Source organism: Schistocerca serialis, chromosome 1, assembly GCF_023864345.2.
Source record: "Schistocerca serialis cubense isolate TAMUIC-IGC-003099 chromosome 1, iqSchSeri2.2, whole genome shotgun sequence".
Classification (NCBI taxonomy): Eukaryota; Metazoa; Arthropoda; class Insecta; order Orthoptera; family Acrididae; genus Schistocerca; species Schistocerca serialis.
Window position 1 is genome coordinate 783,704,651 of NC_064638.1, and position 17,075 is coordinate 783,721,725.

Here is a 17,075-nt window from a genome sequence, read left to right on the forward strand (position 1 = left end):
TTTACTGATGATGAGTAGAATTAAAGAAAGAAATCATTAAGGCAGGACAGATGTAAAAGCTGAGGCACAAAAACCAGAAATGACTTGGGAAATGTTATAACATATAAATGGGAAAAAAATCAGAATACTGAGAGCAGTAGATAGAAGCTAGCAGTGTAGGTGTCTTAGGAATGAAATTAACAGAAAGTGCATCAGGTTGAACCAGAATGTATGAGAGGGACATGTGAAGAAATTGAGAAAGAGACCATAGTGGGACAATTTGACATTGTGTCAAACTTTGGAGAAGTTTTTAACTAATGAGGTACAAATGAGAAACCCCTACCAAGTGCAGAACAAAGGACCAGTAGATGTGGGAGTACATCAGAGGCTTGCTTGAGAACAACTGTCCCAAAGCATGGTAGAAGAGGAGGTAGTTATAAATGGTTATGTACTGTGATCAGAAATGGGCAGATATAAATGATCTAAGCTCAAACAAGCCATGAGTTGTGCAACATATGATTTACTTTTGGGGCAACTGAATTATGGAGGATATAACAAGTAGATGCTTATATGAGCTAATGACAAAACTTCTTTGTGAAAGCCTAGATTACATATCAAAAATGTTTGAAATTAGAGGTCAAAGATCAAATTTCCAGAAAAAGACTTACCATGACACTGCCAGACACATGAGCAGGTAAATGTGAAAACAATCGTACTCTGTGTGTGAAACATAATTTTTCCCAGAAAAGGAATTCTGACATGCTCCATGATGAGAAATAGATGAATAAAAATAAAGATACCTATGTAGACCTAGAGAAAGTGTTTACATCAAAGTTTGGAATAATGTGTTTGCTATCATGAGACAAGTGAGGCTGAATGACAGAGATGGGTCATAATCTACAAAGAACAAGCTTCAGTAATAAAAGTAAAAATGAAAATAGATAAATTTGTATTGCTGGTGGTGTAAGACAGAGTCATTTATGTTGAAGAAATGAAAGAAAAGAGAGAAAATTTTAGAACGGGATGAAAAGTGCATTGGTGACAGATATGAATGCTAAGAGTCACAGACAACATAGCCCATGCAGATAGTGAAGGTGATGAGGAAGGTCTGTTGACTGAAATAGATAGCATACAATCTGTTAAGTTTTCTGAACACAATTGGTTGCTTGAATGCTTCTGGGTTTTCTGTCCAGTTATTGTTTCCATTTTATGCACAATAGTTCTGAATGTTGGATTCCAGGCAGTGAGTACACTTAACAGCAAGACTCTCAGTACCTAAAGATGATGGCCAGGTTGGTTATTGAAATATTACGCATAAAATGGAAATAACAACTCACCAGGACAGCTGGAAGCATACTATTAGATGGCATACATTGACAGAATGTAGGTTAAGGATAAACAAAGCTAAGAAGAAAATGATGGAGAGTAATAGAAAGGAGAGCTGTTATTTATTTCACGTCAACATTGGGGATGATGATGTAAAAGAAGTAAAAGAACTTTCCTATCTAAGAAGTGAGAGTACAGAAGACAACATTCAGTTGTTAAAGAAGTTCTTGCAAACATATGTCTGGGGCCCAGCTTGTGTACCATGAGAAAGACAAGAAGAAACTGGATGCATTTGCAGTGTAATGCATTTAAAGAATTTTAAAAATTGGGTTGACAGTTAATATATTGAATGAAGATGTGCTGAAAAGAATAAGAGAGGGAAGACATCTGTGTCAAGCCACCAGAAGGAGGGGACAAGTTTGCTGGGCATTTGTTCATTTTCATTTTTGCAATTGATTTGATAGTGTTACCATTTTTCTGTTTACTGAGTGCCACATTATTTATCTAAATGTGAGTGTGCCCAACAGTGTTGTCATAATCTGTTCTACATATTCTAATCAAAGATACGCAGAAATAGTTACATGGTACAGGAAAGAACAGTTCATTTGTTCTCTGCACTACTAGCAGGTCTTTCCTGTTAAATACCTTCACTGGATCAACAGACAGTGTAGCTTTTGTTGGCAGCTACTGAAGGTATTTGTACCCCATGTGAGAGAGAGCCTGAATAAAACAGAATGTAATGGAGAGCACCTCATACTACATTTCTGTGCTTGATTTGTCAAAATTTACTTTCTGTGTAAGTGATGGATTCTTTGCTAATTAATCAGTGTTGAGATGGAGTAGTCAAGGGGTAAAATTGTAGAGGCAGACAAAGGCTAGTACATGCAAAGCAGATTAGAGGTGGTGATGGATGAAGTAGTGATGTGGAAATGGGAAGTTAGCATAAGAAATCAAGAGCTAGAGGACAACATAAAGGATCACTCTTTCAGTTGGTTTCATCGGGTGATCCACTAACCCCTTCTGGTAAGGGTTTTTCTTAGAGTTGTTTTCTCCCCTATTCCTCTGAGCACCACTTCACTGCATACTTCATCCATCTGCCTAATAGTTAATATTCTTGGAAAGCATCACACTTCAAACCCTGATATAAGAAAACAAAGCAATTGAAGTTGAGGTGTTGTAACTCCATTAATGCCACACAATACAACTACATGCAAACTACTAGCTCTGCAGTTTGTTTTCAACGCCTGTAAATTTACTTGTGTGATCGGGCTTGGTGCAAATCTTCCTAGTTAGTGCCACGTGGGTAGTTTGCATGTCAGGTGTACAAATTGCAACTACCTCACATAGATGACTGCAGTAAGTATGTGTATAGACTTTGTTGTGTTATTGCTGTTATATGGGAGGCTGAAACATGGTGCCCACGTAGCCCACTCCTGCTGGGTAGCACCAGTGGGACTAATGACTTTAATGACTACATCTGACTGACTGATTATCAACTACAGTATTATATGCCCTTATACCATGACACATTACAGAGATGTTTGGAAATTAATCCAGGATATCAGTGTAAAGTATGGGGATCAGGGATTTTATGCTAGCACCTCTCTTTCCCTTGCCAGAAAAATACTAATACCAGGATTTGAATTGGCTACATTTGAATCAAGTGCCATTGCACAAGTGTGCAGGATGCTGTGACCTTGCCATTTAAAGCTGTAAAAGACCTATCACCTTAGTCACCATTACAAGTGTGCATTAGTGATGTTGACTGTGAAGGAGACTACTGTAGTGGAGGACCATTGACAAACTGGAAGGATATGCAGCTCTGCAGTGTCAGTAAGATGTGCTACTCTGGAGCTTCATTGCAGATCAACAGCAGAGAAACCCACAGTACTTGAATTGTGAGTGCAAAAGCTGAATCTGTTATTAGGGAGGTGCCTTGGATTCAGTTAAGCCTATAACCAGTTCAGGTCTGATAGGTTATGGGGGGGAGTGGGGTAGGGTTTCAATACAAAAGAAAGGTTGCCCATTGTTACAGGCAGCACGAAAGTAATCTTTGTGTCACAATCCCTGGAGACAATGTTAGGCCAATTGCAGAGCATCACTTCATTTCTACTGCAGTTAGAGAGGACCCAGTCTTTTGTTGCTGCATGGAAATGGAGAGGAGCAGTTGAGTTTCATTTCCAACAATGTCACTGGGGGCAGAATTTGCAATAGGCACACAAACACATCACTAGGGGATTGTTCTGTTACTAACAGCATGGGATGGTGCAGTATTTAAGACAAAGGGCTTTCATCTGGGATGAGATATCCGTTTGTCCATCCAGATTTAGTTTTTCTGTGGTTTCCCTAAATAACTTAAGACATATTCTGGGATGATTCTTTTAAAAGGACAATTTTCATTTTTATCCTCATCCAGTATGAGAACTAATATGATGAGGCGATGCCAGACTCAGATTCTCTGGAAGAATCCTCAGCAAGTGTAATCCACTATTTGTGGGGACTTAGAAAACCCTCATTCAGCCAATACTTCACTATTGCCCACCAGGCTGGGACTGTGTCACATAGGATTCATTGAGGAAATAATGATCCGAAGAAGAGTAATGTGTTTCATTACATGTTAATTTAGTAAGCGCATAATTGACAGGGAGACACTTAGCCAGCTTCTGTGGCAGTTGCTAAAAGAGTGTGTTCTGAGTCACGGTGTGGTTTACTAAAAATCTGAGATTGTACATTACTTGAACACTCAGGTATTATATTGCTTCCTCATATGTATATCTTATGAATAGACTATGAAGGTAAGATTCGAGAGATTCGAGATTACACAGAGGCTTATCAACAGTCATTCTCCTCGTAGGTCATTTGTAACTGGAGTGGGAAAACAGGCAAGTCACAGTGCTCACAAACCTTTCTTCACATAATATTAGGTGGCTTGGGGAGTATACCAGGTGTAAAAGCATGAAACCGCAATTGGGTTGCAATAATTACATGTCTGTTGTTTGAAACTGATAAACAGTATTTATTCAAAATAATCTCCATTGCTTTTTATACATTTCTCCCACCTCTCTGGCAGGCTATAAATGCCACACTAACAAAAAAAGACAGTCACTTCTTTTCAAGTGAACCAATCAACGAGCCATTTTCGTACATTTTCATACAAATTGAAGCATTATTCAACGAGTGTGTGTCCCAGAGATGCAAATAGGTGATAATTGGAAGGAGCCAAGTCTGGAGAATAAATCACATGCCGTAATATTTCCCAACTGAATGCCTTGATTGTTTCCCTGACTGGTTTTGCTGTGTGTGATGGGACTTTATCATGGATCAATATGACTCTGTGTTGCCTTTTCCCACATTCTGGTCTTTTTCAGTTAAGGCTTGATTTAAATCAATCAGTTACTGTTTCTAGCAATCAGTGTTGGTTTCACCAGCTCATAATAGACGACACCCTTTTGATACCACCAAACACAAAGCATTGTCTTCTTTCCATATAGGATTCTCAGAATATATCCCTTTGTCATCACCTGTCACTATTCGATGCAGAAACGACTTTCTTTTGTATCTGGCGAGCAGCATTTCACAAGTGGTCTTTCTATTTGCTTGCTGTCTTTCATTCAGTTCATGCAGAACCCATTTTCCCACTTTCTGCACCTTTCCCATAGCTTTCAATCAAAGAGAAACTGCTTTCTGCATCACATTCAATTGTTATGAGAGTTCCTGTTGAGTTTCAGTATCATCTTTGTTCAATAAGGCCTGCTGTTCGTTGTCTTTGAACTTTTTCGGTGGTTTCCCGCGCTCATTGTTTCTCAAGTCAAAATCACCACTTTTGAATTTTTTGAACCAGTTGAAACACTGTGTTTTCCCAAGAGCATGTTCACTGAAGACAAGCATTTGATGCGATTCTACAGCAGTTTTCTTCAAATGATAACAGAAAACCAATGCTCTGTGCAAATCTTACTTCATAAGCACAAAACTCGACATGTTTACAGGTTTGAAACAGATACCGATGTATGAAACTTGGGTTACTGTGTGCTGACATTTGTTGACAGCCATTACAGGAAGCAGATGGTGCTGCAGATGCAGTCTCACAGGCCCTACACTGATGGCTAGCACCATTTGTAGGGAAATTCCGGTTTCATACGTCTACACCTGGTATATGTAAAAACAAGATTAAATTTATTTATTTATTTTGACATTCAGAAAAATAACTAATCAACCACAAGCTTTCATTATTACCTGTTAAAGGGATGTATTTCGATCAAGTGCCTATAGTTAGAATACCATATCTTTTTGAAAAAAAAACTACACTTTTCACAAATAAAATTGTGACTGTTTAATGCTGATTATGTCCATCATGCTTATATATGGCCTTATGTTTGTGTAATAAGTGATTAATTCATCTGACAATATCACAATGCTTGATAGTGAAGATCTTCAACAGCAAATAATTCAGCATACGGAATTATTAATTCTGCCTCCAAACTTGAGTTCCACTGGGCGTATTTGGAGTGTTCTTGGGAGGATATCGCTGCATGCCCTATCCCTCTCCAGATCATTGCTGCATTGTAACAACTGTGCAAGTAGAATTGCATTCACTTACAGAAACTATTATTAACAGTATCACACATTGCTGTCATGGATATTAACACTTTGTACTGGCATTACTTCTACTACAGCAAACTCGGATCCATTTTATATGTTTCAGACATGTTCCAATGTAAATTCTTTGTCTGTAATGTGTTTTTATTGATGTTCTGTACACATTGGATGCAGTTCTTATCATAAAATATAACATTTTACTTCTCCATATTTTTGTAATTTTTCCTTGCTTTTTTGGAAACATGTAGTACTAGGAGTACTGTTGTCTCCAACCATATGAACGGGGTGACATAGGTGCAAATTATACAGCTGTAAGATATCTTTTACTGCCTTTACACTGGATTTAAGGTGGTTACAAACAGTTACAACAGTTACTAAATGTAAATGTAGAATGAAGTTGAAGAAAGATGGAAAAATGCACTTAATTGCTCAGTGTGTAGCTGTATATACACTTACTTTTTGAATAAGTGGAGTAGTCATTCTTACTCTTTGATGGCACCTGCACATCAGTATTAGTACAGATAGATAGATTGGTGGTTGGGGTGGTGCTGATGATGGTGGATGCAGAGCACTCAACATCATGGTCATCAGCACCCTGACAAGAAATCAGCATGCCATTCACATGGGGGAGGGGACAAAGGCTGCCCCATATGGGGGGAAGATTATAATACATTAAAGTCAGCTTCTCCTCCGTAGCATTTTAGGGATGAGGCCCAACAGTTCACAGAGTTTCACAACCTGTGTAACACTAGTGTCTGTCAGCAAAAATGGTAGGCAGATCTCCAGCCAATCTGGGGTAGACTACCCTGATGTCAGTTAACACGCGCCCACACACACACACACACACACACACACACACACACTCTCTCTCTCTCTCTCTCTCTCTCTCTTCTCCTGCCGGAGAAGGAAACCTTGTGAGTAGCACCTTCTTCCATCGATGAGGTTGGTGTGATGTCTGTCATGCTTGTATGTATCACTAATTTCAGTGACCAACCGTTTGTTTTCCACCATCTCTGACCATTGTTTTCCACTGATGCACAATTCACATGTCAGATAATGAGAAGACTGTGTGCAAGGGGATGGTGCATTAACATACAACACGATTCTGACATGCTTCTTCGGCTGTGTCATTTCCTTCTATCCCAACGTATGCAGGTACCCAACAAAAGACCACCTGTTTGCCATAGTGTTGGAAGTGCTGTAAGGAGTTGTGCATAACCTGAATCAACTGGTCTACCAGATACATTCTGGACTCCTTGTAGTGCACTTAGCGAGTCAGAATATACAAGAAATCATGTACTGTGAATCTGCTCCAGTGCCATCATAATGCCATATGACTTCGCATGACTATTTGTAAATTGTTCCGGAAGGTGCACTTATTAGGGAAAACAGCTGAACAACCAAGGGCATTCCCTTGCTGGTACACATCATATAAACAATGACAAAACTGTCACATTCTGCAAATGGAAGAAAACAAGAGTTGTAAATACATAATCTGGGGTAAAAGTTTTCTTGCACTGCATCACGCTTAAAATCACTTTGGGCCTCTGAAGATGCCGCAGCAGTTTGTTCCATCTCTGGCTGTCTACTCCAATGTCTGATTTATACAGATCCTTGAGACAGTCAGTAACATGTACCTGAATGTCTTGGTTGCATGGAGCAGATTCGTGAACAGCTGCTCAAAGCTGGGGTGGACTGCCATACTAAATATCAATGACTGAGGCAACACTGAGATTTTCAGGCCCTGTCAAGGCAGGAGAAGGTGCCGCCGAATCCAGAATGATTGTTCACCGGCCTCTTCACGCCTCAAAATGCACATTTGTCCTTAAAATGTAAAATAATATTACCCACTGTGAGCTCTGGTTGGCTAAAACTTTGATGATGGCCTTCTCTGGTGAGAACTTGAAACCAGTTTTATTGGTCCAAGCTTCCACTCTCGTCAGCTATAGTTGCCTCGTTGTCGTAAGAATGGAAGACTGTGAAGTTGATGGCACTGATAGCTATTTCAAACAGAGTACTCTACCTTGGGAGACCCCATTCTTCTGAACACAGCAATCACACCGGTCCTTTAGGAAGGATTTGGATAAGAAATGGCACAGGTCCATGTAGTCCCCACTCATGAAGTTGCTGAAGGATGTTGTACCCCCCCCCCCCCCCCCCCCCCAAAGTAATGTCTTACACTTTCTTAAGGTCAAAAACTGCACCAATCAAATGGTTTCAGTGTAAGAAGGAATCCTGTGCTGATTTATCTAGGAGAATTAAGTTAAGGGCAAGTGACCTTCAGATTTGAGGAGCCAGACAAGGTGGCGGTTCATCATGCAGCCGAGACTCTTACCCACACAACAGGTAAGCGCTACACTCCTGTAACTTTTAGGGTTGGTATGATCCTTGCCTCCTTCCAAGTCTTGGGGTGCTGTCCATCAAACTAGATCTTATTAAAACAAGATAGGAGCTTGTCTTTAGCTTCAGGGCATAGACGACATAGCATGGCATAAAGAATCTGATCTGGTCCTGGAGCAGTATCTCTGGCTGCGAAGAAATCTGGTTTCAGTTCCCACAAGGAGAATGGAAGAATGTAGACTATGTCATTATATGAGAAGAAGAAGCACTTTCTCATCTCCACAGTCCTATGAAATGCTTGGAACACACGTGTTTGTCTGGATGATGCAATGACTGTAGAAAGGGATTCACCAAGATAGGTGCACCAAGATCCTATTTCTCAACAAGGTCGTAAGGGAAGGTGCATTGCCCTTGTCTGAAATGCATCTTATTGAGTCCCAAACTTGCACAGTGAAAGTGGACTGGTTAATGGAAGATGCTGGTCCATTCTTTCATCATACGCCTTGCTTGTGTTCTCACAGACCTGAAGGCATAAAGGTTTTCTGTGGTTGGATAGTGTTTAAATTTCCACAAAGCTGTGGCATGGCTCTAATTGATGAGTGACATTCATCATTCAACCAATGGACAGGTCATTCAACCAATGGACAGGCAATTAACTCGAGTGGTTGCTAGACTGGAGAATGGAATCTGCTACAGCGCATTGGATCACACTGATGATATGGGCACAGTCTTGTTATTCAAGGTGACTGGCTGACTGTATCACAATGAATTTGCCCTTTGAACCATCCATATTTGCTGTCTCCTGTCCACCACTGTCCTAGTCAGAAGACGAATTCAAGTCAGAAAATGGCCATCCCCACTGAACTGTCTGTGCAATAGCTGGGGAACAAAAACAAAGGTCAATGGCTGAAAAAGACCCAGTAGCTCTATGAAGTGTGTCACTGACCAGAGTAGAAAGGACAGATATTTGCTGAATGGATGAGGCGTTCGATAATTTGACCACTGGAAAATGATAGCTGAGCCCCACACATATTGTGTGCTTTGAAGTCACCTACAAGGAGGAATGGGTGTGAAGTGCCTAGAAGACTTCGGTCAGTGCATCTGCATCCAATGGATCACGAGGTGGAAGGTATAAAGAACACACTGTGATTTTAACAGATATGAGAACTTTCACTGCAGCTGGTTATATGGCTGTGGTAAGAGGGACGGGAAAGGAGTGGCGTCTATCATCGGCAAAAACAGCCACTCTGCCCTTAGCCCTGGGTGCAGTAACATTGCCCGTTCTGTAGGGATGGTAGCCCCTTAATGCATGTGTGAGTGACTTTGAGTTTCTTGTAAGCAGATGCAGTACGGTCTCTACTGGACCAGGCGCTGTGGTTCTAAATGAGATTAGTACCTATTTGAGTTAAACAGCAATAGGGAAGTCCCTGTGCGAGTCATTGATTAGTAATAGTTTCCTGGTCCTTCTGTCTCTGCAGTCATGATTTACCCAAAAGACCAAAGGGAACAAGAGATGGTGTCCAGGTCTCCATGGGGATATCAGTGTCTCCAGTCATAAAATCACCATTGGAAAGGGACAGTGTTCACCAATCCAAGGGTTTGGCCGCCACTTTCTTCGATTCCCAATGATTTTTCCTTATCTGTGGGATGAATTGCTCGTGTGTGTAGTGAGGCAATGCCTCTGATGGCATGCATTGTTATGTGATTGAGGTTCCAAGTCACTCACTGATCACTTTCAAATCATTTCTGGTAGAAGTGTAGCTTATCCTCCACAGGTATACTGACAAGAGTATGTATTCATACTTGAATCTGTGATCTGGGTTTGTGTGGAGGCATCACACTTGGTGACTGTCTTCTGAAGGGCCGATGTAAAATTAGTATCACCTTAGGATACGCATCTCATAAATTTCAACTTCTGAAACTCCATACTTCCTTCTCTATACTGGGTGATCCCTAGAGCAGTTTATACATTTTGGAGGAAGTGTATACAAGAGCTGCCTGATTCATGAGCTTAGCCACCACAATTTCCACATATAGTCCTACTGTTACATGCTATAGTGGTATGATCAAATCTTTGACGTTTGAAGCACAGCATTGGGTTGAGAACAAATGGTTGGCTATAGCCTGCAAGAATATGTTCAAATAATTCTGAAGCATTGAATGGTAGAATAAATGACTTCCTAATGTGCCATTGACTTTCCTCATACAGTTCTGCACTTCTGTGACAACCATATATTTCCATTCTTTACGTATCTCCTCATGGTCCATTTCCATTATTGGAGCACATGACCAGGCCTTTTCAGGGCCTTAATCAGCACAATCATAACATGGTAGTCACCTATGGCTTTGTATCACAAAAGCTTAGATACTTTGTTTGACAAAGCAGTTTCTAGTAGAAGTGTTGCATTATGAAGTCATTTAAGACTTTTTAAGGACCCAGCAATACCCTCCAATGTCTTGTGAATACAGAAAGGGGAGACTTCAAAGGTTCCCTCTGCACTCTTGATTACAAAGAAAGTGCTATTGACGACTATTGCCTTGTTACTATAATTCTGGGACTACTTCTCAGGCAGACTGATCGAGTCGTCCTCTCTATTGGGTGGGTGTAGGTGCCACCTGACAGTACACCCATCCTGCCACGAGTAGGTGTGAACTTAGGTCCCTCCATAGAAATCAAGTGTGAACTTAGATCCCTCCATAGGAATCCCATTAGCTGCTAGGGAAACAAATGTTGACCCAAGCTCTTTCTGCCTGAGGAACACTTTTACAATTAAGAGGTGGCACACACACCCCAGAAGTGGCCTACTAGAGACTGTTTTACCTCATCAGCCATTCACCTTATCAGCATGTAGCACACCCTGAGGCTGAGGTTTTTTATGTCTATATGGAGGTGTGTACTTCCCTCGTGGCCCAGGCAGTAAAGCAGAGAACACTGTTCTCCAAAACAGAAAACGTTCCACTGCCATGCCTAACAATAGTCCCTGAAGTATGCCGAGAGTTTATGCTAGAAGGGTCTGGTGCCACCCAGTCCACACCTTGGAAAACCTGGGGGTCACCGTACCTTTATCCTACCATTTTTGGCAGAACTCCATGGAAAAAAACACAGTCAACCCTCCCCCGTGTTGTGGGATACTTTCCATCAGATTTTTCCACTGAGACATCTTTGGCTTGGTTGACACTGCCAGTAGCTATGCTACTGACTTGAAACTCTTTATTGTCCACTGTACACTCTTATAGATTTTCATCCCAGCAGGAGGCTTCACTGGTTACTGTTGTTTGTGAGGTGATATATTGAAAACTTTGTGCTTTGGATAGTGCCCTGAAACTTTGAAATATTTTGTCAGAGCACACACAACTGCTCTTTTCCTGGCACAAGTAATCAAAAAGCTGTCATCTTCTGCCACTAGTCAGTAAGAGTTTAATAGCAGTTACCTGGTCATTTAGTAAAATGCCATGGATCTATTACGAGGGTCATTCAATAAGTAATGCACATTTTTTTCTCAGAATGTATTTATTGTTAAGAGTCAGAATTTGGTGACAATGTACATCAACATGTCTTGTCCATGTTCCGTTTTTCTACGTAGTCTCCATAACATTCTATGGTCATACACCAACATTGTGGAAGAGCATGTATTCCCTGCTGGTAAAAGCTTTTGTCCTGTAGGTGTAGTCACGTTTTCACTGCATGACTGACACACGTCATCTTCAAAGTGTGCTTCCCGTAGAGAACCTTAAAGCAGCATTGTAATGTGCTGGTTGGCACAAATAATGGCATCCGCACGATTCAGCATGTCTGGAGCAGTGGCTGTGACAGGACATCCCAAGCGTGGCTGATCATGGAGCTCTGTTCCTGCATTTCCTGAGGCTGTAACTTTCTTTACCCATCACCCAACTGTACTATTATCAACTGCAGCATCACCATACACTGCACACAAACATTTATGGATGTTCACCACAGTTTCTTTTTCTGCACACAAGAATTCGATAACAGCACGCTGATTGTAATGTGTGTCGTACGTAGACGCCATTTTGACACTGTACTACGGCTCTGCCACCTGTCAGAACGGTTCGAAACTTCACTGATGCCCAGAACAAACATCAAATGTGAAGCACCAACAAGGATGTTTTTCTCTGTATATTAATGGCTTTTTAGAAAATGTGGGGCATTACTTACTGAATGATCCTGATATAATGCAATTGAAAGTAGACAGAGTACTTGCAGTTAATAGAGTACATGATATTGTGTTATGGGCAGGAAATCTGATGAAGGAAAGACATTAGATTCATAGCATGTTCACGATTCATCCAGATGTAATATTGTAAGTGACACATTAATTAAACTGTAAAAATAGCATCAAATGAGGAAATCACTGGTTGGTTGAAGGAATTCATACAAAGATTTTACACTTCAAGATTATTATTTGAAGTGGTTGTAGCAGCCTTGGGTCTTACTTGGAAAGGTTGTTTAATTTAGGTTTAATCACTTAGGTGATACAAAATTTTGACACACTTCAGTACATTATTTTCTTTCTTTATTTATTACTTACCTGTGCACTCAGAATCCAACTTTTCCATCTAAACCAGACTCATTAATTTCTTCTTCCAGAGCACTGAAGACAATGATGTCATAAAAAAAACCATATAGAGTGAGCAGCGGGCCAAGAAAGATACAGATAGCAGGTGAAAGCAGTATGGGACGTAATACAGATTGTCAACACACAACAGAGTTCTGTTGTCAGTTCAGAATTTGAACACTTATGTGGTAGCACAATGCAGAGTGCTGCCTACAGGTTATCAACATAGAAAGTGCAATGGCAGCTACAACTTTTTACACACAGTGCTATCAAGACTAGGGCACCACCTGGCTAACTGCACTGCCAGAGTTGTACCTGGACTCTGGCAACAATGTGTTAGCTTCAAATTTTATGGCACTTATGATCTCCTTTTTTCTAAGAGGTTAGTTGTCACATTGAAAATCTTCGTGGTCCTATGCTTCCAAATGACCTTTTGAAAGTAATTGGTGGCTGACTAGACAATTTGCGTCTGACTAGACAATTTGCTGACGTGGTTGTGTTCACTTTGGTACATATCCCATTATATTAATCTGGGATGATACTCTTAATTCTTCTCCTGATCCTGTCTTCCACTTGGTACAACAGTTGTACAACTGATATTGGAATAATTCACCTACATTTTTGTCTTGGCTTTCAGGATACACACAATATAGTTCTCTGTCATTAATGCCATACAGGTTCACTGTTTGTTCTTTTTGCTGAAATATGTTAGTTACAGGTATCCTCAGTGTTGTCATAGTGGTATTTCCATTTACAGATGTGCAGGCTCCTACAGCATCCAGATTTTTATCTGTGAACTATCACTTCTTTGACCTCTGAAAATGTAAGTTAATAGGAACAATGCTGAGTCCCACTGTGTTTCAGAGTTTGTCAAAGTCAGTCAATTCAGACATTTGAGAATGGGAAGGTCGTACCATCCCAAATAGGACAACACCTAGAACATACTATGGCAACAAACCAATCTATGATTTGATGAAAACTATACTTAAGGAAAAGATAGAGAAACTTCTCAAGTTAATATTTCTAGCTCGCTAGATTATATTATGCAGCAGAATACAACAGACAGCAAGGACGCATGTTTATGTGTTTGGGATTAATAGTGGAGAGTTACATTCACAGTTGGGTACTTTAAAGTTTAGCTCTTGGGGCAACGTCAAAGACTGACCAATTCTGTATCAAGAAGATACGCAATTAAAGCTTAGATAGCATAAAACATGCTTACAAAAAGAGCGAAGATAATGTGTAATGGGAGAGAACATAATTATATAACTTGAGTCCAAGAGGTGAATGAGGAGACAACAAAGGTTGGAAAGAATATGAAAATATTTCTAATTAGGAATACAGAAGGAGAGTGGATACCAATGAATGAACAAAGAAGACAATATAACATGAAGTGTGGTGACAAATATGTAAAAAGACTGCAGAGAGAGGATCAAAGCCAAGACAAATTTATATTGTGTAGAAAAGGGTTTAAAATGACAACCAAGGCTTTGGAAAACTTGTGAGAAGAGAATAAAAGTACACATCTAAATCGTGTTGCCCTGCTATATCACTACTTGGTACCAAAAGTCAGGATTTGCAACTTTTATTATTATTTGTGCCTACATTTGGAAAAAAGTTGGGTGTTTCTCTATTTTTACTTGCAGTTGTTAAAACAAGGGGCTTGTAGTCAGGAGAAATTGAATTTATACACCTGTATAGCACTCCTGCTTTAGGTATATTAAATGATGCGGGGCAAATGCTGGGACTGGTTCCTTTAAATGCTGGATAGAAATGAGCCAGGAAACCAACAACAATAGCAGCTGGTGCTGTGTGTCTTATGATCTCAGCAGGATTTTAAACAGTAAATTTGTTTCTTTTCTTAGCTCAAAATTATCCATTGAAGCTTGAACCTCTTGGGCTGGGGGAGGAAAAATAGCCTGTTTTATCAACAGCTCCTTCAACAAAGTGTACAGAGTCAATATGTTACATTTGAGGTGTGACACCGCTCAGGAATGGGAAAGAATCTGCGATGGGGCAGCAAGAGGCCCCTGGAACTACTGCTGTAGAGAAGCAGAAAGTGCAGTACAACAACCAACAACACATGTGTTATGTAAGATCATGATGAGCACTTCCTTTGACGATATCCAGTTCCTTTACAAAGAACTTAATAATATTAGAAGTTTGAATCTTGTGACAGAATGGAAGGGGCTCGGAAAGAACAGGAAAAATTGCTAGCTTTAGCTAGAGCACACACACACACACACACACACACACACACACACACACACACACACACAACCTGCACAGCTACATTGTGCTGGTTGAATATGCAGATCAGCAGGTAGACTGGGGTGAACTAGAGGAAGAAAGAAGCGGGACGAGGTGTTCGGGACAGGCAGCTGGCGGCAGCAGGTACATGGTATAGAAATGCTGGAGGGAGGACAGCAGGTGCCATGGTCTAAGACTGACACATGGGCACTGAACCCAGTGAGTTGATGCAGTGCACAATGATGATGTGTGGGGATGACATGACATGACATGACAGTGGAAGGGGAAACTTGGTTAAAGGGTATGCGTGCACTGGTTTAGGAAAGAGTGAGGCCAGGAGGATTATGGGAGTGAATAATGTGTTGCAAGTGTAACTCCAATCTGTGTAGTTCAGAAAAGCTTTGCTGAAGGGAAGTATTTTGATGGCATGGATTTTGAAGCAGCAATTGGACTTGAGCATGTTTTGCTCAGCAGCTGTGGTTAATTCCGTTCTTGGCCACAGTTTCATTCAGATAGCAGGATGTTGGTGGTAATGCCCTCATAAAATCCTGTGCAGAAATTCCTATTACAGAACTAGCATAGAATGTGCTGGGTGGGTGAAATGGCAGGTCTTGCAGCTGGGCCATTCACAGGGATTTGACCCCTGCAGCAAAGGTTTGGAGTGGGAGTGGCATATGGATGGACCAAGAAGTTGGTAGGTCAGATGTTTGGCAGAATACCATGTTAGAAGAGTTAAGTAGGATTGCGCACAGGACATCCCTACCTGGTGAAGGACATGGTTCATCTGCTCCAGTCCAGGGTGATAGTAGATGATGAAGGGGCTGCTCCTTTGCAGCTGATTCTTTGGGGTTGTGGGAGTATTAGGGAGTGTGAAGATATGGTTTGGGAAATCTGCAGACTAGGTTTTGGAGGATGGTACCTTCAGCATACTGGGCAATGGAATTTTTCTCATTCCTGGTATGCCGTCCATAGAAGGCCAGGCTAAATGGGAATAATATTTGGATGTGGGAGCTGTGACAACTGTCGAAATGCATGTGCTATTGGTGGTTAGAGGGTTTATGGATGGAGTCATCAGAGAGGTGGTCAACAATCAGAAAGGCGATATATTGGGCAGTGGAGGACCTTTACTCCTAAATTAAGTATATTATACTAGAACTTTCGTTACCATATTGGTAAATGTTAAAATTGGCAAAGGTGTAGTACAGAAGTGAAATAATTGTGGTACCTAACAAGGGGAAAAATAAATAAGATGGACAAATAGCCCAGGCGAATAAAAAAGTTCAACAAAAGAAATTTAGTGATATTAAATATTGAAAGAAGTAGTTTTTGAAAATGCAGTAAATGAATGTGTAAAAACATTAAGTTTTTTCATAAGATGACATATATTGCAAAAATAAAGTGGATGTGAAAAAGTGTGGAAAGCATACCAGAAGAAGGGAAATATTATTCGAACGTAAAGATATGCTACGGCATTTGGGAATAGACAGACACTAGAAGAAGCAGATTTTGTTGAATTGGCAAAGATAGATTGAAATATGTAAAATGATTTTCAAATGTTGTGGATATATAGATATGAAAAGTTTAGCATAAGACAGAGGTAAAAAGTGTTGTTGGTGAATGTCTTCCCCTTCCTCTCTGTCCCCTTATTGAAGGAATATGTTCAATTACTTATATTTGAGGAGGAAGTAGTTGTAGGTATGTTATAAATGAATTTTCACATATTGTTAGTAGGTTGATTTAAAAGTTTGCGTATTCAAGTAATTTTATGTAGTTACTTTTCTTAACTTTCCTCCTCATAGTTTGTTAAACAAACACTGCATTTACTTTATTCTCTTACTGTCTGCATTACATAAATGAGTTTACTGTTACAGTATAATGATTTAGAATAAAACATTTCCTGATGACAGCATTGTTATATTTTTAGTTTCCAACATAGAAAAGAAAGTCAGTGATACTGTTAAAAAAGGCAGCAGAAATAAGAGCTCCTGACATGCACACAGTTAATACAGA

At 40.3% G+C, this 17,075-nt stretch overlaps 1 protein-coding gene across 2 annotated transcripts in view; it reads left to right on the plus strand.

Annotated features, from left to right (window-relative positions):
* The window catches only part of LOC126483543 (pyruvate dehydrogenase [acetyl-transferring]-phosphatase 1, mitochondrial), a 30,347-nt gene that overhangs the window by 11,639 nt on the left and 1,633 nt on the right, over positions 1–17,075 (plus strand). The window lies entirely within an intron of this gene.